Source organism: Rousettus aegyptiacus, unplaced genomic scaffold (genome assembly GCF_014176215.1).
Source record: "Rousettus aegyptiacus isolate mRouAeg1 unplaced genomic scaffold, mRouAeg1.p scaffold_m13_p_1, whole genome shotgun sequence".
Classification (NCBI taxonomy): Eukaryota; Metazoa; Chordata; class Mammalia; order Chiroptera; family Pteropodidae; genus Rousettus; species Rousettus aegyptiacus.
Window position 1 is genome coordinate 175017153 of NW_023416284.1, and position 24217 is coordinate 175041369.

Consider the following 24217-nt stretch of genomic DNA (forward strand, 5'->3'; position numbering starts at 1 on the left):
TGCGACTCAGCACCGGACTGAATTTGCCATTTACCTCGGAGTAGTCTCACGTGTTTGGTAAAAGCGTGTTTCAGTTCCGATGCATCGGTTATCAGATTGTCATACGATTCATCTGTTGGAGTGCCTATCTTGTTTCCTAGACACAATATCCTCAAGGTCACATCTAGTCATTTTTGCCTGGCGCAGAGGAGATGGTTCACAAGTACTTGTTGCTGGAGGGGAGAGGTGGGTGCCAACGGGACAATGTGGGCCAGGAAAGGCTTTCATAGAGGTGTTCTTTGTGATGAACCTTGAGGAAGTGTCAGGATCTTAACTGACTGAGCTGGGGAAGAGGCTGAGATCTAAATGTGGGATACTGGGAACAGGGAAAGGGGCAGCTTGATCAGAACTTGAGGCTGGAGCGATGGGCTGGGATCAGATTAGCTGGGAGATGGTGAGTGGTTCGTACTTAATTTGCTCTTGTAGAAACATGATGACAGTGATTAGTCAGGAATGTAACCTGGCGAAGGTATTTTTGATGGATTAGAAATAGAAGCTAGAGACAATCGGACAGGTCAGGACACTATGGCAACAGCCCAGCCGAGAGCTGAGGAAGGCTTCAATAGTGATATGGAGAAGGAAGCAGAAGGGATCGAGGAGGCTGGAGACAGACTCTGAGGTCCTTGTAATCTATATTTCCCTAGAATATACCAACCCCGGAAAAAAAATAGGATGGAAATAACAATAACAAAATCATATTTTCTCGCCTTGCTCTCCATCAACAGTTTTTCAACCTGCAGCCCTTTCAAATGTTTCCTTCCAGTGGTTCCAGGTGAACAAGCAGGTGGTGCAGAACTTGCCACAGGTGCTGAGCATCACTGCAGGGGCCGCTGAAGCCACCAGCGTCAGCCAAGGCTGCTGCCGCCGGTGCCAATCAGAGGCACCAACATGAGCAGGCCAAGGTGGCCACGTCATCGAGTGGGAAATACTTCTTACTCTTAATTATTATCTGGTTTAGGAATCAAGGCTTCCCTTTGTTTTTAATGTCTTAGAGAGATTTTTTTCCCTCTGCCTTTTATAGCAGACTCTCCTCTTGTCATGATGCAAGTGTTTGTGTGTACAAGATGGGCAGGTGACAGACGTAGGATAAATTCTGTGGTGCATTTAAAAACCCTTTTGCTCTGGCATTGGCTCCTTGGCCTTGGATGAGATTCGTAAAATTCTCTTTTCCCCTTAGTCACCCATGAGAATAAACTACTAGAAGGGCCGCCCCTCTTTGAATTCTCGTTGAGCCCTAGCCTGCCCCTCACGAGAAGTGTGTGCATTTGTGTATCTGGTCATTGAGACTGATGGGGTAGGAGTGGCAGTGAGCGACTGGGGTTTGGGGCAGGCAGAGGGGCAAGGTCGTGGAGGAGTAAGAAGGGTTAGAGAGCTATTTTCCTTGCTCAGCAGAGTGAATAGCTTTTCCATTTTAAATCACTGCATTCTTCAAGTGTTATTTCCTTTGTCACCTCTATAAATATGAAAGCTCATTCATTTTCCTAACACTTTTTTTTCATTAATTATTTCCTCTCATGGGGTGTTCATGACTTGATAGATATCTTTTTCTATATAAAGAAGAAGCATGCCATTTACGAAGGCAGATTTTAAAGGCCTTTCTGTAGACGAAGTGGAGATTTAATTGAATTTATTGATCTTTTTGCAAAAGTATTTTCTGCCTGTCCTTGTTATATGAAAGAAGATAGTCTTTTTTCTCTTTCCAGTTCCTACTTTTCTTTTTTTTGGGAGACTAATTTTTTTCCCTTGTAAGCTTCAACTAGAGAGCCTCTGTGTTGAGTCAATGGCAGTAGGCTCATCAGATATTGGTCATATTAAGACCATTTTAAAATACCCTGGACTTGCACACGGAAAACAGGACTGCTGGATTTTGTGCTTTTTTTTCTATGGAAGCTAACACCTGAGATCGGGGATGGGTATATTAGTTATACTCTTTGGATGGCAAGGAACAGAGACTCTCTTAAATTCTTGCTAATATGTAAGGGTCATGGTAGAATTTGTGTGACATCCACAACCCTGCCAGCCTACAACGCAGCTGTAGCAGACCCTGACATATGCTCATGGGCCCCATATTTGTTCATTTTGACTCAGTGGGTCTCTCCGTCCCTGAGTAACTTCACTGGCTAAGGCAGGGCTTTTGCTTTCTATGGCTTCCACTCTACCTCAAGACTTCCTTCCTGCCCCTGTGTCCCATTAGCTCCGTCTAGGTTTCCGAATGCATACCTCCAAGAACCTGAATGTGATTGGTCAGGTTCATCTTTTCACATCAGGTCGTTCCGTGGTCACTCTTGGTCAAATGTTTGTCTCTGGCCCAATTAGCTATGATCCGAGGTGAGGGCTAAGGGTGACAGGGATGTGATTTGGTTGTCTAGGCAACAGGAGCCCAGGGCAGGGCAATTTCCCTAAGAAAGATGAGCGAACAGATGTTCAGGTGCCAACTGATACCTCCAGACAAGCAGAGTTTCAATTTCGATCGTTGGTCTTGAGGAAAACCAGAAGCGTAGAGCTGCTTCTGTAGTGTGATGGAATCGGATAGTGTTTAAAGCAGTACCCAATTTCCATTTCCCATCTTTGCCGATAAAACAAATGAATAGTTTGTGCCATTAACTATGTAATCGAGTCTGGAACTCTCACATCATCCAGGGCATCAGACAAACACATATACTCCAAATCAAAAAACTTGATTTTTATTTTAACCTGAATCACTGGGATCATTGCAGGATTTTGCCTGAATGACTCAGACAGATTGCACCAATTTCTGCTTTCCTTTGCTTGTGGAGACCAGGCTGTTAGTGGTCACTTCTGGAATGAGAAGACGTATTAAAGGAAGGTTGGAGCCTAGAATGGTTTCTAGAATAGTATTGCCCTGCTTTACTTAAACTGGTCTTCTTATTTGTTTTTCATTATCTAGTTTATCTAATACTGGTAAATGCAAATTAATTAGGAACTTTTTCCTCAAAGGAGATTTTGTTTTCTGTAAGACAGCACAGAAGATTTTTAAAAAGTGTTAGTCCGAGCAAAGCAGACACTTTAATTTTTAGTGATTTCATTAGAATGACAAAGACTTTTTTGTATCAGTTTGCAGAAACTATTCTTACCCATTCACTACTTTCTCTTGTCATGAAGACATATATAAAACACATGCATTCCCATAGTACGTTCTTGGGCAATGGTTCTGGTTTTGCAGTGTGGCATTAAAATCTTGGGTCCTTGGGTTGATCACCTGAGTCCTGCGGACTCCAACTATGAGATGCTGGTATAGGTAGTTAATCTTGGTATCTCATGGTTTCTTCATTTGTAAGATGGATTTACGATAGTGCTTACCTCCCTGGGTTGTTGTGAAGCTTCTTAGAACAATTTCTGACTTCTAGTATGTACCTAGAAGACGTTAGCTATTATTTTTATTTTTACTCATTCCCACTTGAGGAAGTACCTATTGGAATGTAAATGAAGGTCAATAATAGTCTTTTAAGGATAATTAATCTAATTTATATTTAATGTAAATTTTATATTGTATAGTTATATTTTCTAATAAAAAAATCTATAACCTTTCGTCCAGAATCTACTGAATGTCCTATTTTGAGAACTCTTGCTCTAAGTAATTTTCTTCTCTGTATTGATGTATACAACTGATTTTAACAGGTAGTTAAATGCTTTTTAAAAAGCATAGTTCATCCATTCTGTCTCACCAAGAAATTAAAGGATTTAGTTAATTTATCAAAAATACTTTGCTTTCAAAACATTTAAATCATTTAAAACATTTTATTGAAGAATTTACCTTTACCAGTAACCATAATAAAAATAATAAAAAGCTAATAAACCCTCATAATGTGTTAGTATATGTGCTTATTCTTTTAGTAAGTGAATCTTGTTGAAATTTCATGTTTCTTAAAATATCAAATACTTTACATATTAGCTAAAATGTGTTCTCTATGTATTCTGTGAAAATTATCTCAAATTTGCGTATCAAATTATTTTATGGGTAATTCAAAAGTATAGAGAAAACTGAAGACAGTTAAGACCATTTATTTCAAAATGTTTTAAAGCACTGATTATGAAATTTTTGATTTTTTTCTTTTCTAAGCCTATTTTGAGGTTCACCTCTTACCTCCCTACAGGCGTAGACCTGCACTTGAATATTGTAGGGTCCCAGGAAACTCCCCCTTCCACCTTCTCCTCTGCCATTCTCACTTCTAGAAAATCAGCCTTTCTTATGATTTGTAGAGAAAAAAAAAATCTAATACATTAAAAAAAAAATCCTTTAAAACACAAACTGCATAAACCACAGCAGACTTTATGAGGTATTAAAATTTCAGTATTATTTTAAGAAATTTCAATGTTACTTTTTAGCCTCTTTTCTACTTCTGAATGTTTATCTCTAGGTAAACAAACCAAAACAAAACACTACAAACTCTTAAATGGCTGCAGAAGATGCCAGACAGTTTATGGAAAGATCACATCACAGAAGGAAGGGCTTAAGAGTCAGAGGGGAGCTAAGCCATTGCAGGTTACTGAAGTCAAGAACCTAATTAATCAGTGACAAGAAACTCAGAGTGGGTTGTTGAGTCAATGGCTGAAGGAGAAAGTTATGAAAAGCTCACAGAAGATGTGTCCTCACTATTGCTCTTAGCTGTGACTAATTTTGGGTTAACAAAATTGATGTGCTGAATGAATGGTTTATTTATTTTTTCCTACTCTACAGGCCTGTCTAGACTTCGAGCTTTATTAGTAGTGCAGAGAAAATCAGCTGGATTACAGAAAAGAATTTCAGGCAGATTAAACAGATTACTTACCCCTTCTTAAACATCTGGTTTGATGGAAGTGTGAAGAACGTTAGAATCGGGCCTGGTGTGGAGAAAGAAAGGCCACCCCCTCCTCTATTTTGTACAGGAGATTTTCCACTCCTAGTCAAATGGTGGTGCTAGTTCTTTAGTTTTGAGTTACTGCATTTCCTAATTTCATGGTCATAACAGCCTCCTGTCTACTACTGCCTCAGAGCCGATTTTACCAAAACTGAAAATGCAGGCTCCATGCTCAGAAGCTCCTTAACGGGCTCGAAAGGTTAATGTTCCTTTCTCTTGCCCATTCTATAGCGTAAGAAGACAGTCTTTGAATGATATTCTTCTCTTCAAGTAGGTACTCCTGTTTCTTCTCTTTCAATTTATTTATTTTCTTTTTCTTTTTTTTTTTTTTTTTGCTCTATGTGCTACTATTTACAAACATGAGGTAACTTTACAGCTTCCCTTTCATGTTAAAAGATGTTCCTTTTTCTCTTAATGCTCTAGGGATATTTTGCAGAGTTGCTGGCAAGTATTACTATGACATTAAAATGTTGAATCTAAACTTGGTACAGTGGAAATTCACTTTTGGAATAATGTTCAGCTAGCTGATTGAGAGAGCAACACAACCACCCTTAACTCAGCCCTAACAGGCTGTCTGCCCACCCGGATACTGTGTATTTATTGGATCCAGCTCTAGCTATGAGGAACTGTATTGTTGAAATGTGTTGGAATTTTAAAAGTTTTTAATTGGACTGAGGGCGGGCTAGCCGGAACACACTACCTGTTTTCTTAATCTTTGGTGTCGTAATTTATGTGAGTTTGAACTAAGCAATCTGAATAAGCCATTATTTGTTTCCCGAAAGCAGTCAAGTTTTTCTGAAAAGCTACGCAATCTAGCAAGAGAAAAGTGAGGCACGCTGTCTTTCAACTGCCCTGTGATTTTAGGCACGTTGTTCTGAGTCCTACCGCCTCAGTTTGCTCTTCTGTGAAAAAAAGCTATGGGTCACTTTTTGCAAGCAGGATGGTGTGTACGGTAATGCCTCCCGCACATATAGCGGTGTACTCATTGAGTAATGATGTGGCAGTCACTACAGACAGGGCAGGATACTTTCATTTTGGTTAGAGGAATGCCACACGCTTCAGGAAATGTGAGTTAAGTTGAAAGTTGCATGCTTTGTCAAGACGGTAATCATTCTGTGTTTCGTCAGACATGTCCGTAAAGCCACTGTGATTTCTCTTTTTTAACTTAATAGAAGGGTTGGGCTTTATCAAGACTTGAGGTCACGGCACTGATTCCTGTTTGAAGGTGCTAGATTTCTGTTGGCATTATGGGCCAACTTGCAGAGCAACTCCAAGCACAAGGTTGCTGAAAAAATCATCTGGTTTTGAAAGCATGTATGTATATATGTCTATATTCATATAAACATATATGTGGATACATATTCCTAAAATATACATATATATGTATAGATACATACACATATCAAATGTACATGGCGTATATTAATGTTGAGTGTGAACTTAGGAATAAGTAGAAGTATTTAAATTTTTTTTCTTAAAATCTAGAGAGCCAAAAGAAATGAAATTGGATGGGAACTTCTGAGATCTTGGGTTCAGAGGCAATTTCTACTCTATGAAATTCCTTCCTATTTCTCAAATGCAAACGTTTGCTCTTACAAAGACTGCCTGCTAGGCCCTGGTATGCATGGACATAATGCTCTACAAATTAGACACAGTACTGTAGTGGTTGTTCGATTTTCAAAGAAATTATGAACAAAAAAATGGAAATATCAGATGTGATATGTAGAAAAAATGCAAAAATTTATATACAAATGTAAGGGTCATATTTACCAGTAGGATGTTTTCTAGACCCTTGGAGATATTTTTTATTTTTATTTTTTATTGCTTGTGACAATCAGGGAAAGGGATAAAAATCATGTGTCTTAAACTTACAGCAAGACAAAGTTGAACAATTATCTTTCATTTCATCTAACTCTGTATCTTTCATTTGGTTTAAGATTTAGAGCTAGGTATCCTTCCTCCCAACACTCACTAAACCTCTGTACAATAGAAATATTCACACTGGGTGCCTGCTAAATACTTTTATATTATCTGTGGGTTCTCTGCGTATTTGTCTGTATTCATTTAGCCCAGTTGGTGAGAACAACTTCTGGGTTTCAGTGGTTGGGCTTCAGTTTGCTTTGAACAGAGAACACCTTTGCCTCACGATTACTGCCTGGCTACTAAGAAAACAGGCAAGAATGACAGTGACCTGGCTCTGAGAAGACTGTCCACATTGTTTGTATAGTGCTCGTGGCACATAGTTCATCCACGACGGTCGAGATGTGGTCCTGCCCATCATCTTTATCAGGGCTTGCAATATCTATTCACCCTTGGAAGTATTTTACTAGAAAGCTTACACTTCTCAGCTCTTCCATAGCAGTATGTTTTTTCATGAGGACTCAGACATTAGGTAGTTTAATTCTAATCCACAGGAGATGGCCGAGGCCAAGCCATAGCTCCCACCACTTCCTACCTGGGCGATTTCACCTCTGGCCTCAAATTCCTTATCTGCAAAGTAGAGATATTGTGAATAGCTGCTGGATATAACTGTATGTGAAAAAAAAGAGAGATTAAATCATTCATTAAACTACTTGCAATCTTCAAGTGTTAGAAACTCAATATGACAAAGTCATTTTTATTCCAAGCCTAGCACAGTGCCTGATAATAAATGCAACCAGAACTATGGTCAGCACCATAGCTGTGAGGGGTTTGTGTCCATCTGATCATAACGGGGATCTTGACCTGAAAGAAAAAGGCAATAAATCCACCCATCTGAGCATGCCACCTGTTGACATGCTGCTGCTTCTGTAATGAGCGTAAAGCGTTGGAGAAAAAGCATAGACACCCCAACATCATTCCTTCCATTATTCATTTCCTTGGTGACTCTAAGGATAGTGACATTTCTTTGCGATGAGAAGAGTAGCAAAGAGAATGGCAGATTCTTGCTGTGACAAGGATGTCAAAAACATGTTAAAATGTTTCACATTTGTTTTGACATTAAAAGAAACATTTTGCTCGGTTGTTGGGCAAGCTATGAATTTATTCAGATGTGGAATTGTATGCTAACTTTTAATTCAACTTGAAGCCAGAGACCTGGGATAGTCCCTTCCTTACTGTCTCGGCAACAAATATTTAGTGTCCACGAGGTGGTAATAATAGCAATTATATTAGCACCTAACGTTTAGGGAGTTCTTTGTGCAATGCTTTTTATAGGCATTATCACATTGAATCCTTATAATAATCTCCAGTGGTAAACAACAATGATTCCAATTTACAAATGAGGAAACTAAGGCTTTGCAAAGTTAAAGAATATGTTCAATGTTAGACCACTTTGTAAGTGACAGTCCTAAGACTCGAAGATAAGCTTAGCTATATTCAAAGCTCATGCCATCAGCTGTTACATGATAGAATATTAATTTCTAAAGTTTTGATCAATATGATCCTTGCCTTGGAGAAGCAAGCTGAGCATCTAGGGCTGAGAAGAGTGTATATTATATACCTTTTTTAAGTCTCAGTATCTTCGTCTACAAAAGGGGAATAAGGACCAAGAGTAGCCCTGGTGTAGTGCTATGAAATGGGTATGAGAGGCGGGTTGATTTACATCCCCACGGACTGAGAGCATGTACCATGGAGGAAGTGTGGGTAAAGAGTCCAGGCAAGTGGCAAAGCTTGAATGTGAGTATGGCAGGCAGGATGGGCGGTAGGTAGACTCACAGAGCCTGCCTGTCACCTCTCTGAGTAACCCTCTCCCTGGGTCTCCCTGCAGTCTTCGGGAGGTTCTCTGACTTCTTGGAGAAGACAAGTTGACTAGGAGCTGCCCCAGCCTTTCTGTTATGAAAACACACAAAGATTCTTTTTGGTTGCCCATCTGGAGCTTCATTTTCCTACTCCCAGTCTTCAGGTGCTTAATCTGGCTTCACTCCCCTGTTTATAGCTGTCACCAACTCTCAGTTCTTCGGGGTTTCCTGCTAAGAATGGATACAAATGAGGCAAAGTCTTCCAGCTTTCCCTTCCTGTAACCTGAAGACAATGCCCAGGTTTTTTGTGGGCACTGCCAGTCACAAGGGGCAAGAGGCAGGCTACAATAAAAAAACAATCCTGGGGAAGTTGAAGTTGTAAGACTTGCTTAGTCATGTACTCTGAGTTCCTGTTCTAGGTTCCTGCTTTGCTGGAGTAGTAGATTGCTACTGGATTATGTGCACCTGCCCCATCTCTTCTAACCATTCTCTTATCCAATGGCCAGTGGCTGAGCTCACTAAACACACCTCTTCCCCTAGTTTGGTTCAGAAGGTGCCCTCGGAGCCCTTTGCAAATGGATAATCTGCATATCTGAGACCCTCCCCCAACTGCTGTTGATAGAAATGGCCTCATTGGAGTATTTCCTTTCTTAATTTTGATAAAGGCACTAGGAAATCCACAAGCCATTTTGAGTTCGTCTCACAGAAAACATTCATCTTTCATCCTCTCACTTTTACTTACTATAGCCAATCATTCGTTAGGATTAATTTTCTTAAAACCAATTACAGAAAGATATTTAATACGGATGATCACATCATAGATAATAATTCATTCTAACATATTTCAGTTTAAAACCATATGATAAATACAGATATATATATATATTTTTACATAGAATTTTGAAAATATTACTGCATTTTTACTAACTAGTGTTTAGAGATTAGAGTTACTCAGAATCCAATATAGTTCAACTCGATGCATATTTTAAATTCTTTTCCTGATTTTATTTAAGGAATGAGTAATATTTACAAGGGCCCCGCTGTGGTTTATTAAGTCTGTCCCAGAGTCTCCGCTCCCAGCCAGACTGAAAGTGTAGAGATGAGTTCTTGCAGGTGTGCACTCCAGGGCCTTGGGAGGTGCGGAGCACACCGGGGGGTTTAGACATAATCGTGGTGGTGGATAGAGCCTGATATATTCCTTGATCTCAAGACACTCACTGTCAGTTATGGTCAGTGTGGGCTGTGTGATTGTTGCATAACAACTATAATATGTACCGCAGGGCATAGTATCACCTAGGGTAGAATGTGAAGAGTGCTTTGGGAGCATGAGCACCATGGCGTGGAAGCGCCCTGAGGGGAGACGGTTTCTGGTTGAGGGGGTGTGGGGGAGGGGTTGCGGGTAGAGGGACATTAGCAGAGATGGAGGAGATGGTTTGGGATGGTCGCCCGTTAGAAGTGACATTTAAGATGATCTTCAAGATGGGTAGTGTTTACACAGGAACACATAAGGAAAGGGAAGACCATAAGCAAGGGCATGGTGAAAAAGGTTTGGGGGAGTGGGTAGCCAGCCTGACGGGGGCACGCATGCGTGCGAAGAGTCACGGGGAGGTGGTATCAGATAATTCAGGAATGGAGTTAAATGTCATATTTTTTAGACTGGCTAGTGTAGGCATTAAATATTTTTTTTTAAGTGTGGTTGGAATGAAATAAAAACTTATCCTTAGGAAAGTACTGTGTAGATTGAAGTTTTCATTTGAAGAGTGAGCACACCAATTTGGAGGTGATTGGAATAGTTCAAGAGAGTTAAAATACAACTTAATAAATCATTTAGGACTTGCTTTTTGAAATCATGATCATTTCATGGTTGTAAAGAAGATTTTGTTCCAAAAATGATTAGTGGAGAAAGAAATAGTTTGGAAATTAAAGGACAATACTCTGTCACTGATGTGCTAAGTAAACTTAACAAATATCTTTTAAACTCAGTGCTCTGTTTCCCATCTGTAAAGTGGGCATTATAACTAGCTAACTTCCATCAAAGAGTCTGCTAGTGATACAATGAAGACTGAGTGATATGAAAAGTAAAACACCTCATATATGTGTAAAATGTTATTTACTTGAAATGTTTTTCTAGTAAAATTATTTGATTTGGATAAGACAAAGTCAGAAGAAAATTTCCTATAGCTATTAGATGAGATTAAAATTATTATAATGTGTTTATATTTATTAATAGGTGCTTTATATTGGATACTGAACAAATCTTTAAAAATTATTTTATTGTAGTAAGAACACTTAACATGAATTCTATCCTCTTAAATTCTAAGTATATAATATATTGTTGTTGACCGTATGTACAATATTGGACAGTAGATCTCTAAAGCTTATTCATCTTAGCACCAACTTCATGAGTATTGAATAATAACTTCCATTTCCCCTCCTCCCCAGGCCCTGGAAACTACCATGCCAGTCTTTGATTTTATGAATTTGACTATTTTAGATATCTCTTTCAAGTAGAACCGTGCAGAACTTGTGTTTCTATGACTGGCTTATTTCACTTAACATAATATCCTCCAGGTCCATCCATGTTGTTGCATATTACAGCATTCACTTCTTTTTAAGGCTGAATACTATTTCATTGTGTGCATATACCACACTTATCCACTCATCTGTTGATGGACGTTTAGGTTGTTTCCACATTAAACAATTTTGAATAGTGCTGCAATGAACATGGGAGGGCTAATATCTCTTCCAGGTCTGGACTTCGGTTCTTTTGGGTGTGTGACCAGAAGTGGGATTGCTGGGTCATCTGGCAGTTCTATTTTAAATTTTTTGAAGAACCTTTACCCTCCCTTGCATAATAGCAGCATCATTTTACATTCTCATAAGAGTGTGCGAGGGTTCCAGTTTCCTTGCATCCTTACCAACACTTGCTGTGTTTTGTGTTTTTGATAGTAGCCATCCAGACAGGTGTGAGCAATATCTCGCTGTGGTCTTGATTAATCATAATGAGCATTTATTCATATATCTGTTGGCCCTTTGTATGTCTTCTTTGGAGAAATGTCGATCCAAGTCCTTAGGCTATTTTTTAATTAGATTATTAGTTTTTCTGTTATTGCATTAGATGAGTTCCTTATGTATTTTGGAGACTAACCCCTTATCAGATATGTGGCGTGCAAATATTTTCTCCCATTCTGTAGGTTGTCTTTTCACTCTGTTGTTTCTTGTGCTATGCAGACTATTTTTAGTTTGATGTCGTTCCACTTGCTTATTTTGTTTTTGTTGCTTGTGCTTTTGCTGTAATATCCATGAAATCATTGCCAAGCCCATGACGTCATGAGGCTTTTCTTCTATGTTTTCTTCTAGGAGTCTTATAGTTTCAGGCCTTACATTGAATTCTTTAATACATTTTTAGTTTATTTTGTGTGCTGTGTAAGATAGTGTCTAAAGTCATTTTTTTTTTTACATGTGGATATCCAATTTTCCCAACATCATTTGTTGAAGAGACCATACTTTACCCACTGCATTTTCTTGACACCCTTGTTGATTAGTTGACTATACATGTGTGGATTTATTTAGAACTCTAAGTCCTATTGGTCTGCATATCTGTTTTTATGTAATATCATACTGTTTTGATTACTGTAGTTTTGTAATATATTTGAAATCAGGATGTTTTATTCCTCCGGCTTTGTTCAAATTGTTGAAGCTCCATTTCCCTCACTCATGGAATGAAGACATTGGACTAGGGAGCTGTATGGTCCCTGGGGCCATACCACTATATGATTCTACAGATCTTGCTTTCAGCAATCTCCATTTAGAACAGTGAGTTGAGATACTGATATCAATACAATGAAACCCATAGGTATATATGCTAGGAATAAAAGACAGACATGTCATCATTTTATCGATTTTATGACTCCAGTTGGGGGAGGGGGAGACTGATATCTCTTGCAGTGGCCTAAAGTGCTTTATACTATGGGAACGGGGGTACTGAATTCAGCGATTTAAGGATAGAGGGAAGAAGTCACATCACGCTTTCTCTTTTCCTCTTTTTTCTTCTCCTCTAAGGGGAAATAAAAGGCAAAGATACCAATAAAAAAAAAAAGAAAGAAAAGGCAAAGACTTATTGGGATTGAGGTTTGGGGGTAAAGCCCAACACACTAAGTAATCTAATTTCAGTTACAATAGATCTCAAATGATGATACTATAGTCCTGAGACTGTTTCATGATGGACAATGCCTGGCCTTTGCATTTTAAGAGAGAAGTAAGTACAGGGAGAGGGTTGACATAGTATTCAGCATGAAGAACATTGCTCATGCTGGTTTGTTGGTCTATTTCTCTAGATCGTTTAGGCTTCACAAACCAAAAAACTTCAAATCTAGTTTGTGAAGAAAAGGATTCATAGGAGAATGTTTTCTAGGAAAGGAAAAAGCAGAAAGCAAAGGTCTCTTGCTTACCATGGCATACAAGTTGCATAAGCAATATTAATGTAGCTGAGTAATAATATTTCAGAGCAGTTCACAAATTATTCATGTTCAGACTATGTAGGCCCCTTGCTTCACTTCCTTCTCACCAGCTGGATTCTATCCATTTTACTCCTCCCTCGTCACTTGGAATACAAGCGAAATTTAAATATGCCAATTTTCTGCTTGTTAGCAGCCATGGCGATACGTTCGGCAGGGAAAGGGGTTCATACTGTTCAACAGAAGGAGGTTTTTGGATTGTCCGAGGCTTTAATTTGTTGATGGGATTCCTAGAATCCACTACCGCTGATATTTGAGAATTGAGTACATTAGACAAGTTCGTAGGTTTACAAAAGCATAGTTAACAAGGGCTGCGCTTGATTTTCTTATCCAGCTCTTTAGTTCTAAATTTATTGCCAATTTTATTTATCAGACTTATTCTCAGAGGAGTGGTATTTGCTATGGCCACAAGGAAACATCTGTGAGCTTAAACCTTAGAGGCAGAAAGCCAGTTAGAACATTTGGCATATGAAGCTAAGTTGCAGAAGAAAAAAATTAATCAAGGCAGTCCTTAAAATTATTAGGAAGGCAACTAAAAAAATGTCTTATCAGAGACAAACTGAAGTCCTGAGTTCATGTTAATGAAGAAATGTCAGAATCTACAATGAATCAACTAGGAGTGTCATATGGCAAGTTTGGATGCTGATGTCAATCTCTGCTGCTAGGATTTATGGTAGGTTATATAATAGAACCCGAGTTCTAAAGGATCAAAGAAAAATGCTGGCTCCTTCTTCGTCCATTCTTTTAGGTCAAGCCTATCCAGCAAGAAGCCAAGTGGAGAGTTGAGAAATTATCTGAAGCGGGTAGTAGAGACAGCCAAAACCAGATAATACAGAACCAGAAAGTCACTATGGAGGGAAAATGTGGACTGAAAATAGAAGGGATGAGGGGAAAATGCCAAACAATTTGGTCGGTGTCCAGTCTAACTTCACTGGATAACAGCCAATTCCTTACTTTGTGTAATTACTCGGAATGAGCCTAAAAGACTGGGGTTGGAACAAAAAAGAGGATGAGTTCACTACCAAGGTTGTTGCCTGTTTGTGCAAAATTTCTCTGTATCTGGATCACTGTGACGTGTTGAATTCTGAGTATTTCCGGGAATTGGATTTTGCTATTTTAGATTGCTGAGCTGAGATGATTGAGGAAGCCCATATCATCTGTAGACTCACATGGAGAACAATTTTCTTTCATAGATTAATTGAATGTCATAGTTAATTAGCCTTTTTAACCCCACAGCGTACACTTATAAATTTTCCATTGAAAATGGTGATTCTTTCCTACCTTTATCGTTTTGTCGTGTGGCAATTTCTATATCATCTTGATTTTAGTAGAATATAATCGATGAAGTATATGAGCCCCGTAGAATAGGATTAGCATTACTTTTAGTTAAAAAAGCAACCAAAATCTCAGATCAATGTGGTATTTTTTTTCTTCTATTTGATATGGAAATCATAAACTACTTTCTTGGAGCAGATTCTTCCTAGACCTAAAATACAGTTATGAGTCCATGGGCCCCTGTAAATCTGATATGTGTACCTGCTGGTCCTCAAGACTCCTTAATTCTATTTATTGTTTTTTTAATTGAAAATTAAAAATTAATTGTAATTAAAAAAATAGTCATGGTAGTGTTTCAGATGGAAAAAACAAAGTTAAGTTAAACAAGTATTTTTTCACTCTATCATGTCTTGTATATTTGAAGCCATTAGATAGTATTTTGCAAACAAACAAACAAACAAATAACCCAGGACCTTTTTAAATATCTCAGGCTGATGTTTTTTAAACATAGTGAAAATTGCCCGTGAAATATTCTTGAAGCACTCCAAGGGAGTCTATTGGAAATGTATTATAATCAAGTAAAAATTTAAGAATAATTTTACATCCAAGTAAGTATTAAGAAAGTTGTTTTACAAGTAATAGGATAAAGGTGTGTGTTAAATGGCATTTGTTAAATCCCTTACTTGCTCTGTGAACTGACTGCTTTTCCCAGTGTATAGCCATGTCTGAATCTCTGTGGTAAACCCGTACCACACAGCCATGGCAACTCGGATGCTGAACATGTGTTTGGAGATATTGAGGTTCAGGGCTTTTTTCTCTAATAGCAAAGCCAGTCTTCAGAAATGGAAGTCATCCTAGGGTCCCGAGTCGATATAGTGGACGGTGGCCTCTGCATTCTGCATAAATGCTTGCTACTGGGCCAGTGGTAATTAGCGGACGCCCTACTTAGCTTTGTAAAATAATATGATCGGGGGATTTGAGCTGAACAGACAAGTGAAACATTGAGTTTTCAGTGCCTAGTGCTCAGTGAGACTGCTTTTATCCTTCTCCACCTTGTTTTATGTAAGTGAGGAATCAAATCAGCTTTAATTAAGGAAGTTGTTAGACACTACCTATACCACCTTTTGCTCTCTCTTAAAAACAAAAATGAAGAGGAAAGCTAGGAAGACTTAAGCATAAAACTTCTCCACATTGCCTGGGACTGTTGTACCAAATCTTAGCCTAGCTCTTTTTGAGAAAGGATGTAGATATTAATCTGAAGTTTGAATCACCACCGAGGTATGTGTGAACATACTAGTTTCCTCTTTCTCCTGACTGCTGCTTCCACAAATACTTAAGACCTAATTTGGCCATTTGGTTTGGAGAATAATTTTTCATTTAATTTCTGTGATTATTAAGCCTGTATAGCCAGGGACTTCGCAATATGCCTAGTATCTGGTGACCGCTCCATGTGTGCTTCTCGAATTGAAGTGAAGGATATAATCTGTGAGCTATGACCACGTAAAACAATCCCCTCCATAAACCGTATGTAGTTCGAGTTTCTTTACGTGTCATCAGGGAGGTTGGTGAATCTACCTACAATACTTAATTGCACATTCTACATACAAAAAACCTAAACTATTTTTTTCTCATTTATCTTTTTAAAAATTCTATTTGTTTACATTAGTCTCAAGTATACAGTACATGGGTCAGACATCTAGATAGTTCATAAAACAGGCCCCTCAATCGCATCCTCCCTCCCCTGGTCCTCCACCTAGCCATCATATTAATGCTGACTGCATTCCCTATGTCGTGCTCCCCATCCCCGTGACCAACTGTCAACTACTATTTTGTACTTCTTGAACCAAACTGTCTTTTAAAAGCTCTTTTACCTCATGCTTTCCCCTCTCAGTGCTTTACTATAGCTGCTAGCAAGTGAAAATATTTTCTGATTTGAATTTCTAAACCACCTTCTTTTCTTGCTAATGTGTGGTGCTGACAAGCAGCAAAATTTGAGTGCGCGTTTAATTTAAACCTAAAATAGGAGAACATCTTCAGAATATAGACTTGTATATTCAGTTACCTACCTAAAAATAGAGACACAATTCTTACATTTTCAATCAGTGAGAAACATTTCTATTGAATTTAATTATTCAAAGTGACAGTGGAAGTTTAACGAGGAGAAAAAAGCCTCTTAGGTGGACAAGTAGCCATTTTATTTGTATTTGTGATCATCATGTAGTCACATCATATTTTATTTAAAATTTAAAAGAGAAAATAACTTACCGACCTTCAAGTCTATTTCTTATTTCCTCCATAGAACACTTCTAAACTAGTTAGCAAACCTCTTGAGAAGCCATGGATATGTTGCAAATAAAGTACAAGTTGTCATCCTTACCTAGAAGCCAACTTGAGAGGCTGTGTATTTATTTAGCAGTTTGCAAATCCAGTACAAGGTATGTAATATAAATGATTAAAAGCCCCTCTGATTTGTAAATACCATGCTACCCTTCAAAATGTTCAAAAGCACAGGACATCAGAGTCAACCGAGTAAAACCATAAGGTTTGTATTTATGTGACCCGCCCAAATTGCAAGGGATGCGGGCTGTGGCATGGGACACACATGGTCTGTCTGCCTGTCAGCCAGAGATGCAGTGGCCTAAGCCTGGTGTCACTAGGGACCAGATTGGCATATACTGCTCAGTGTGGTAACTTGCTCATTGCAGAGCTGGCCTGTTTAGTGAAGCATTTCAGGAAAATTTCTGCTGGCCCTTGTCCACCTGCTGTATAGGAAATGGACTTTACTTAGTGTCTAATCAAAGTGTTAAATAATCTTACCAGTGCCCGGCTTTGCCACTGTCCTCAAAAGTGCAGCGAGGTTGGTCCAGGGAGTCTTCTCAGGGTGGAGCTGTGCAACTGGTCTTGGGAACTCAGAACCCGCAGTCTTTGCCTGGGCACACTGGCGGCAGGCTGTTTAGGGGCGCCCAAAGGAACTCCTCCGGCGCAGGAAGTTTAAACAGCTATCACTCTAACCCTTGTGTTCAGAGTCTGAGTGGCTGTGGGTGAGCCCTCATGTAAATCACAGAACTGCGAACAGGGTGAACTGACGTAGCTTCTTCCTTTCAAGAAGACGGTGCCTATAGTTATTTGCCAGCTCAATGAAGACAGCTAGCTAGTTTGGAGAGCAAGGAGAAAGGCAATAGCAAAAAGAGGAAGGAAGGAAGATGTTTTTTTACTGAATGAATGAGTCCTTTACCCAACTGAGGCTGAAGAAAGTAAAATAAATAGAAACCACTAGTTTTTCAATATGCTAACTCCTTTCTTGCTTTTTGTGTTTCTATGCACTTGTCAGTCTTTGAGTGGTCTTATATCTGAAGCTGATTATTCCAAAAGGATGTGCAATTGCTGGGACTTTGAAAGAGGTCTAAAACAAAGCCATAGTGATTCTAGATGCCATTGAACTTGTTGTGTATCTATCTGAATAACTATGTCACTTAGGTATAATGCCGGTCATATTCCCCTATTTTTATTGCTTTTTCATTTACTAATAACATATAGCATCAGTGTTATTCAACTCATAGAGGTATTTGACTCTATTGTATTGTATGTTGGTCTTACATAAAAAGAATCTAAAGACTAAAGAATAAAATACATAAAATACTTGTTAGTAGGTTACTGTAATGCCCATATATGGGATTGTTCTCCAACTTTCTTTTCTTCCTTCCTTCTTTCCTTCCTCCTTCCCTTCCCTCCTTTCTTTCCTTCCTCTCTCTCTCTCTCCGCCTTTTCTTTCTGATCCAACTCTCAAATTATAAAAATCAATTATTTAAAGTTCTGTTTCTCTTATGATCTATTTTGCTTGTCCCTGGAGTCAGTTCTGTCAAGTAATACAATGACAGTAATGTGATCTCTACACTTATTGACCACATTTTCTGCTGGCCATGGTGCTTTGCACCTGAGAATAACTTCTATAGTCACCACGACAACTCCAAGCATGGCTATTGTTATATCCACTTTTTAGAGAAGCAAATTAAGGCCTAGGGAAATCAAATAATTTGCTAAAGACTATTCAGTCTTTAGCAAATTATAAGAAGATTTCAACTTAGAACAGTTACCCAAGATTTTAGCTACTCTCAATATGGGTTTGCAGGTTATGTTTGCAGGTAAAGGGCTTAGATGCTGAAGGAAATATGGAAACAATATAAAAAGGAAAAGTCTTCTTCTTTGAGAAGCTTATAATCCATGGAAGGTGGAGCACGAATAGCCGCTTTAAAATATTTGTTTCCCCACTTCATGGAACAAATTGTTATGAATTTCTTTTTACTGTCTAGAACTCATCCACTCAAGATATTAACTCTGAGGCTCAGATTTTATAGTGTGTGGACAGTGCCTTTTCTATTTTTCATCATCGTATGAGTACATTTACCTACTTGTAAATGACAACTAATAGAGTTGACTAATTATATCTGGATCAGTTTTGCTTAGCAAAAAGACAGCAGGCCAGGATTGACTGACCAGTATCTTCATTTATTAAGTTTAATTCCCATTCTGACTTCTCTCCCACTAGTGAAAACGTGTCATCAGATCTGATCCCAAGACAGAGATATGAAGGGGTCCTTTAACCAGTAAACCATAGTCATACCATCAGGTTTGCTTTGGTAATTATGTTTGACATAGATTAATGACAAACATTATTTTGGGGTCCCTGGGCACATATAAGCTAAAGATGGCAAAAGATGACTCAGAGGTATAAAGACTGGCAGAGAGAAGGATGATCCACAAAATTGGTAAATCACACATGGAAAACCAAGAACTGAATACAATATAACAATGCATTCATTTCCACTAATAAATAAGCTCCCATTATGTTCTCTTCACTCTCTATTTGGGTCAAATTACTTCTTTGGTGTATTTCCATTCTTACTGGTACTTATTTGCTGTGATTTCTCCCAGTTTTGACTCTATCTTGTGGCTTTAATCTTGTCTCTAAGTAAATTGCAACCCAGTAAATATATTCCAGTATTGTTTATTATAATTCTTGCCTTTATGCCAGGTACCAAGAGAAGGGACTTCTTTTATTAATTTATCTATCTGGATATGTGCCAACAGCAGCCCTAATACACACTTTGATTATAGTTGGTTAAGTCCAAAAGATTCGGTTTCGTTCAATCAATTCATTTTGCCCTGTCTCCATAACAGTGCCACATTGCTAATTATAGTAGTTTTCTATTCATATTGTTGACCTGACACATAGTAGCAAATAAGATGAACCAGAATTTTCTGTCTAGTCTGAAGGTATATCTATCAACAACAATATATTCTTATAAAAAGTAAAAATTTTAGTCATCTGCAAGTTTGGGTTCCATGATGTCCAAAGGAGCTGGGCACCAGAAGCTAGAAACAGCCGCGGACACTCACGCACAAATCTGTGTCTAATGTTTCTTCCTATTACAACATTCAGCCATTGTTTTGGCATCTATTTAAATGATAATATGTTATTGACTGACAAAGTATAAATAACATTTTGTTACTAGTTGAATATTGGAAAAATTTTCAAAATAGTTTTATGATCTTTACTTGGTTCAAGCATGCTGAACACATTTCTTCTAATTGTTTTGGCAATGAGGGAGATTGGCTAGAGTGTTTTTTAAAAAATCCACCCATGTTTCCGTTAATCTTTCTTCAGTCCCACTGGGCCATGGGAACAAGACGTAGTGGGAATCTAGGTCGCATCAACGAGGAAGCAAAAGTCCTTCCAAGGGTTGAGTGGAGATGGAGGTGGGAGGAAGAAACATGCCTCTGACAGTTGATATTGGTCTCGTTGGCCAGTTGGGTCGTCTCGGAGAAGATTTTCTGGAATAGGAACAAAGCTCACTGGTCATCCTTGCGGTGCCCTGAGACTTCATCAGCTCCCTTCGCTGCAGGCTCATTTGCCTTCCACACCAGTGTCTTCGCCTTGCACTTCAGCCGATGTTCTTTCTACCCAGGAGGAGAACCAAGAGAGAGGATGGAGAAAGTGTTTCTGATTTTGAGGCCTCAGACCAAAACTATAAAAATCTGCTCTGACTGGACATCTGCATAAATGAATAATTTGAACGTTGTTCAGTAGCGGTAATATAAGAAAACCCGGCTCTGCTGGTTTTCACAGGAAGGCTTTCCGTGCAGCCTCTCTGAGAACTGCCTGGATTTGTCCTCACAACTTGAGGACTTAAAGGGTTCCAGGGTTTGTATGATACTTGAGGGACAGTTTGTGAATCTAGGCTGTTCTGAGCTTCAGTTTTTATCTGGATGATGCAGACACAGGTTGATGTGGCTGAGTGCCTTGGCACTGCTTTCTAAAGCTGAAGGAGCATTGGAGGAAGGTTATGCTTTGTAACATTGAATTGTCCAGAAGTGGCCACTTTTCACTATTCCATTCCATTCCATTCCATTCCATTCCATTCCATTCCATTCCATTCCATTCCATTCCATTCCATTCCATTATTAGTTTTAAGTATACAGTGCACTGGTTGGACATTTATATGGTTTATGAAACGAGCCCCCTGATTGCTCTTTTCTCCTCTGGCTCTCTACCCAACCCTTACATTGATGCGTGGCTTAAGGAATGCAGTCAGTATTCTTCACTTTTAAATCAATTCTTTACCTTATGCTTTCATTTAAAAATAGTTCTGTTTTACATAGAATGCATGCTAATTTTAACATATTTTGAAGAGAAAAGAATAAAGATGTAAATAGAAATCACCTACATGTTCACCAGCCATAGATATCGATAATAATATTTTATTTTAGCCTTTTGCTTAGTATGTATGTATGTGTGTGTATATGTATATGCATTTATTTATATATATTTATGTATTAAATAAAATAAAAAATCCCCACAATATATGTTAACAAAAACTCAAAACACAGCACAATTTTCATATACACATGCTTACACGAATTATGTAGTTTGCAAATGAAAATTGTATCTTGGATTTTTGTTAACATTATATATATGTTATATATGTATATATGTATAATAACATATATGCATAATATCACACATATGTATATGTACACGCACATACATACAAGTATTTATTTTGCAAGCTGAAATTATGTGGTATATGATAGAATTTATTTAACACTAGAATTTATTTATGTAGGTATTTTAACAAGCATTGTTGTTCACATCTCTGTTTATTTCCTTATAAATAATTCCTAAAAGTGGAAATATGGTGTCAAGGGGGAAAAGCCACCTTTAAAGTTCTTGAGAGTGGTTATTAACAGATTTCCCTAATTTCCTTTGAAAACATTGTTATTTTGTAGGAACTCTCTTTAAAGTTTCCCAGCAAAAATTGTACACAATCTTATCTAGAAATCAGCTCATTATTTCATTTGGCTAAGTCAACTCTGGTCCTTGTCCATTAACTTGTTCTATTATTGATTATTTCATTAATATAATGGACAGAATTTTATTTTCTCTATATTTTTTTCATTGTGCCATGTTCTATTATGGGATAGCCCTTTTTATCTTTCTTCTTCCCTTCTTTCCGTTTTTCTTTTTATTTTGCCTGTGCCTTTTCAGAGAAACCAATGAATGTAGCTTGATGTGTTTCTTTGCTCCTATCTCCAGGCTCGCACACCCCTGTACAAACACATACACTGAAATACAGGGAATGGACCCTAATTATCTTAAAATATGGGATCAGACTTTATGTACAGTATGTAAATGCGTGTGTGTGTTATTCCATATCTTGGTTTTCTCACTTTGAAATATATCTTGGAGATTCTGAGAAAGATAGATCTATCTTATTTTTTTCAACACTTGTACAAGGTATAAATTTGCTAAAATTTATTTGTTTTTGGCTAAGCATTCTGTCCTGAGAAGTTTTCAACACATAAAAAAGTGCTGTCACTACAAATATTTGTAGACACATATTCTTAGCTATTGGTGGTTTTATTTTTATGGTTTACTTTTAGAAGTAGAGTTACTGATTCAAAGAGTACACATATTTTTAAATTTTAATGAATTTTCCCACTTTAATTTCTAAAAATAGTAAATCACATTACCCCTAGTGATATTTGAGAATATCATTTCCAATGCCCTTCTAATTCTCCAATGTGTAATTTTTGCTAGTCTATTGAGTAGGCATTATTAATTTAGTTTTAATTTTCTTGACTTTTAATGAGGTTGAGTATCTGTTCATATTATTATCATTCCTTTAGATTTCCTTATCTGTCAATTACCTGTCCCATTTCCCTACATGTAGTTGCTTTTTTCTTATTAATTTGTAAAAGTTCTTTGCATGTTATAGATTTTTTTTGTCATATTAGTTGTTCTGTCTTTCCCATTGATAATTTATTCTTTGATTTTGTTTTTCTAATTTTCTGCCACAAAATTTAAAGAATAGTCTTATGATATTACATCTCCATCTCTTCCTTTATAGAATCTGGGTTTCCTGTCTTACTTTAAAATGTCTTCCCATCTGGGTGGCTCCATAGCATAGTGGTTAGCATGTCATGCACCAGGTGGAGCCATGACCATATCCCCGGTTTGCCACGCCCCGTGAGTTCTCCCTGAGTTCCTTGCGTGAGGGAGTGGGAGGAGACGCCCTGCCTCAGAGATCCACTTCTTAAGGGGAAATGGCAACATCCACAGGTCAGGGGTGGAAGGGAGAAGGGGGTAAAAGGGGGGGGGTGGGAAATTAAAGAGGGGGAAAAAAGGTCTTCTCATTTATTTTATGAACTTTTTTTATAACTTAATTTCTAATTTCTGTTTTTTCTATTTGTAATATTTTAGGGTTTTTCCCCCCACTGGAAATTTATTTTTCTATAAAGGTAGAGTGCCTAACTATATTTTCTTTTAGATGATAGCCAATTATTTAAGCATCACATGTTCAATAAACTGTCTTTTGTCTAGTAAATTCAATTTCCACGTATACTAGTATCTAGTGTTTTATTCTTTCCACTAGTCCACTGATTATTTATCTATTTTCAGGCTTGAACATGTTTCTTTGAGTATAATAGCTGTGTAGGGTATTTTAATGTCCGGGAAGTCGATGCTGTCCACTAATCATTATTCTTCTAAATTTTGGTCTAGACTTCTATGTGAATTTAAAGGAATTTTATTTAAAAATAATTGAACAAATAAGAACAAAGCATGTTAGGTTTACAGTTGTAATGAACTCAAAATGTATGTTCTAATTTTTAGCAGTTTGACAGTTTTGTGGTCTTTACATTTGTCAAGATGTTGGTATTAGTTTTTTCCATAGCATTCTTTTTCATATCGTTCTCATATCTTTCTTGTTACATCTCCTTTTAAAATAAAGTAATCCAGTAGGATGAATAAAACTAGAAAAAAATATCTGAAACCATTAACATAGTGACCCTGGTGGTAGGATTATGAATGAATTATTTTTACTTCTTTCATTTTTCCATATTTTTCAACTTTTCCATATTGATCATGTATTATTTTTATAATGGGAAAAAAGTTAATAAAATTTGTTTTTTAAATGAAATGGGAAAAATAGTGGAATGAGAAATTATATATGCAATAGTTTCACATGAAATTCTACTGTTCTCTTTATAGATCAGACAGGGATTCTCAAGGACATAAGATGGTGGGACATAGGGAAAGGCTATTTGTTAGTGTTTTATGTGCAGTTTCAGAAAGAATTTTCTTTATTAGTCACCATTTTAACCATAGCACCTAGCTAGTATCTAGAAGCACTCTGAACACTTAATGAATGTCATAAAACATAACCAAATGAAATACTTTTTATTTGGAAAACAAACCAAAGAGCTGTTGTTTTCATAATAAGATGTGAGACCATGAAATCTAACAGAA

The 24217-nt window shown here is 37.6% G+C and overlaps 1 protein-coding gene across 2 annotated transcripts in view; it reads left to right on the plus strand.

Moving 5' to 3' along the window:
• The first annotated feature begins 5052 nt into the window (after nucleotides 1-5052).
• Nucleotides 5053-24217, plus strand: part of ESR1 (estrogen receptor 1) — a 304656-nt gene continuing 285491 nt past the window's right edge. The window contains exon 1 of one of the 2 annotated variants that reach the window (XM_036222773.1): nucleotides 5053-5168. The gene's annotated coding sequence lies outside the window, so the exon portion shown is untranslated. The remainder of the gene's footprint in view (nucleotides 5169-24217) is intronic. The other variant, XM_036222778.1, reaches the window with a different exon arrangement.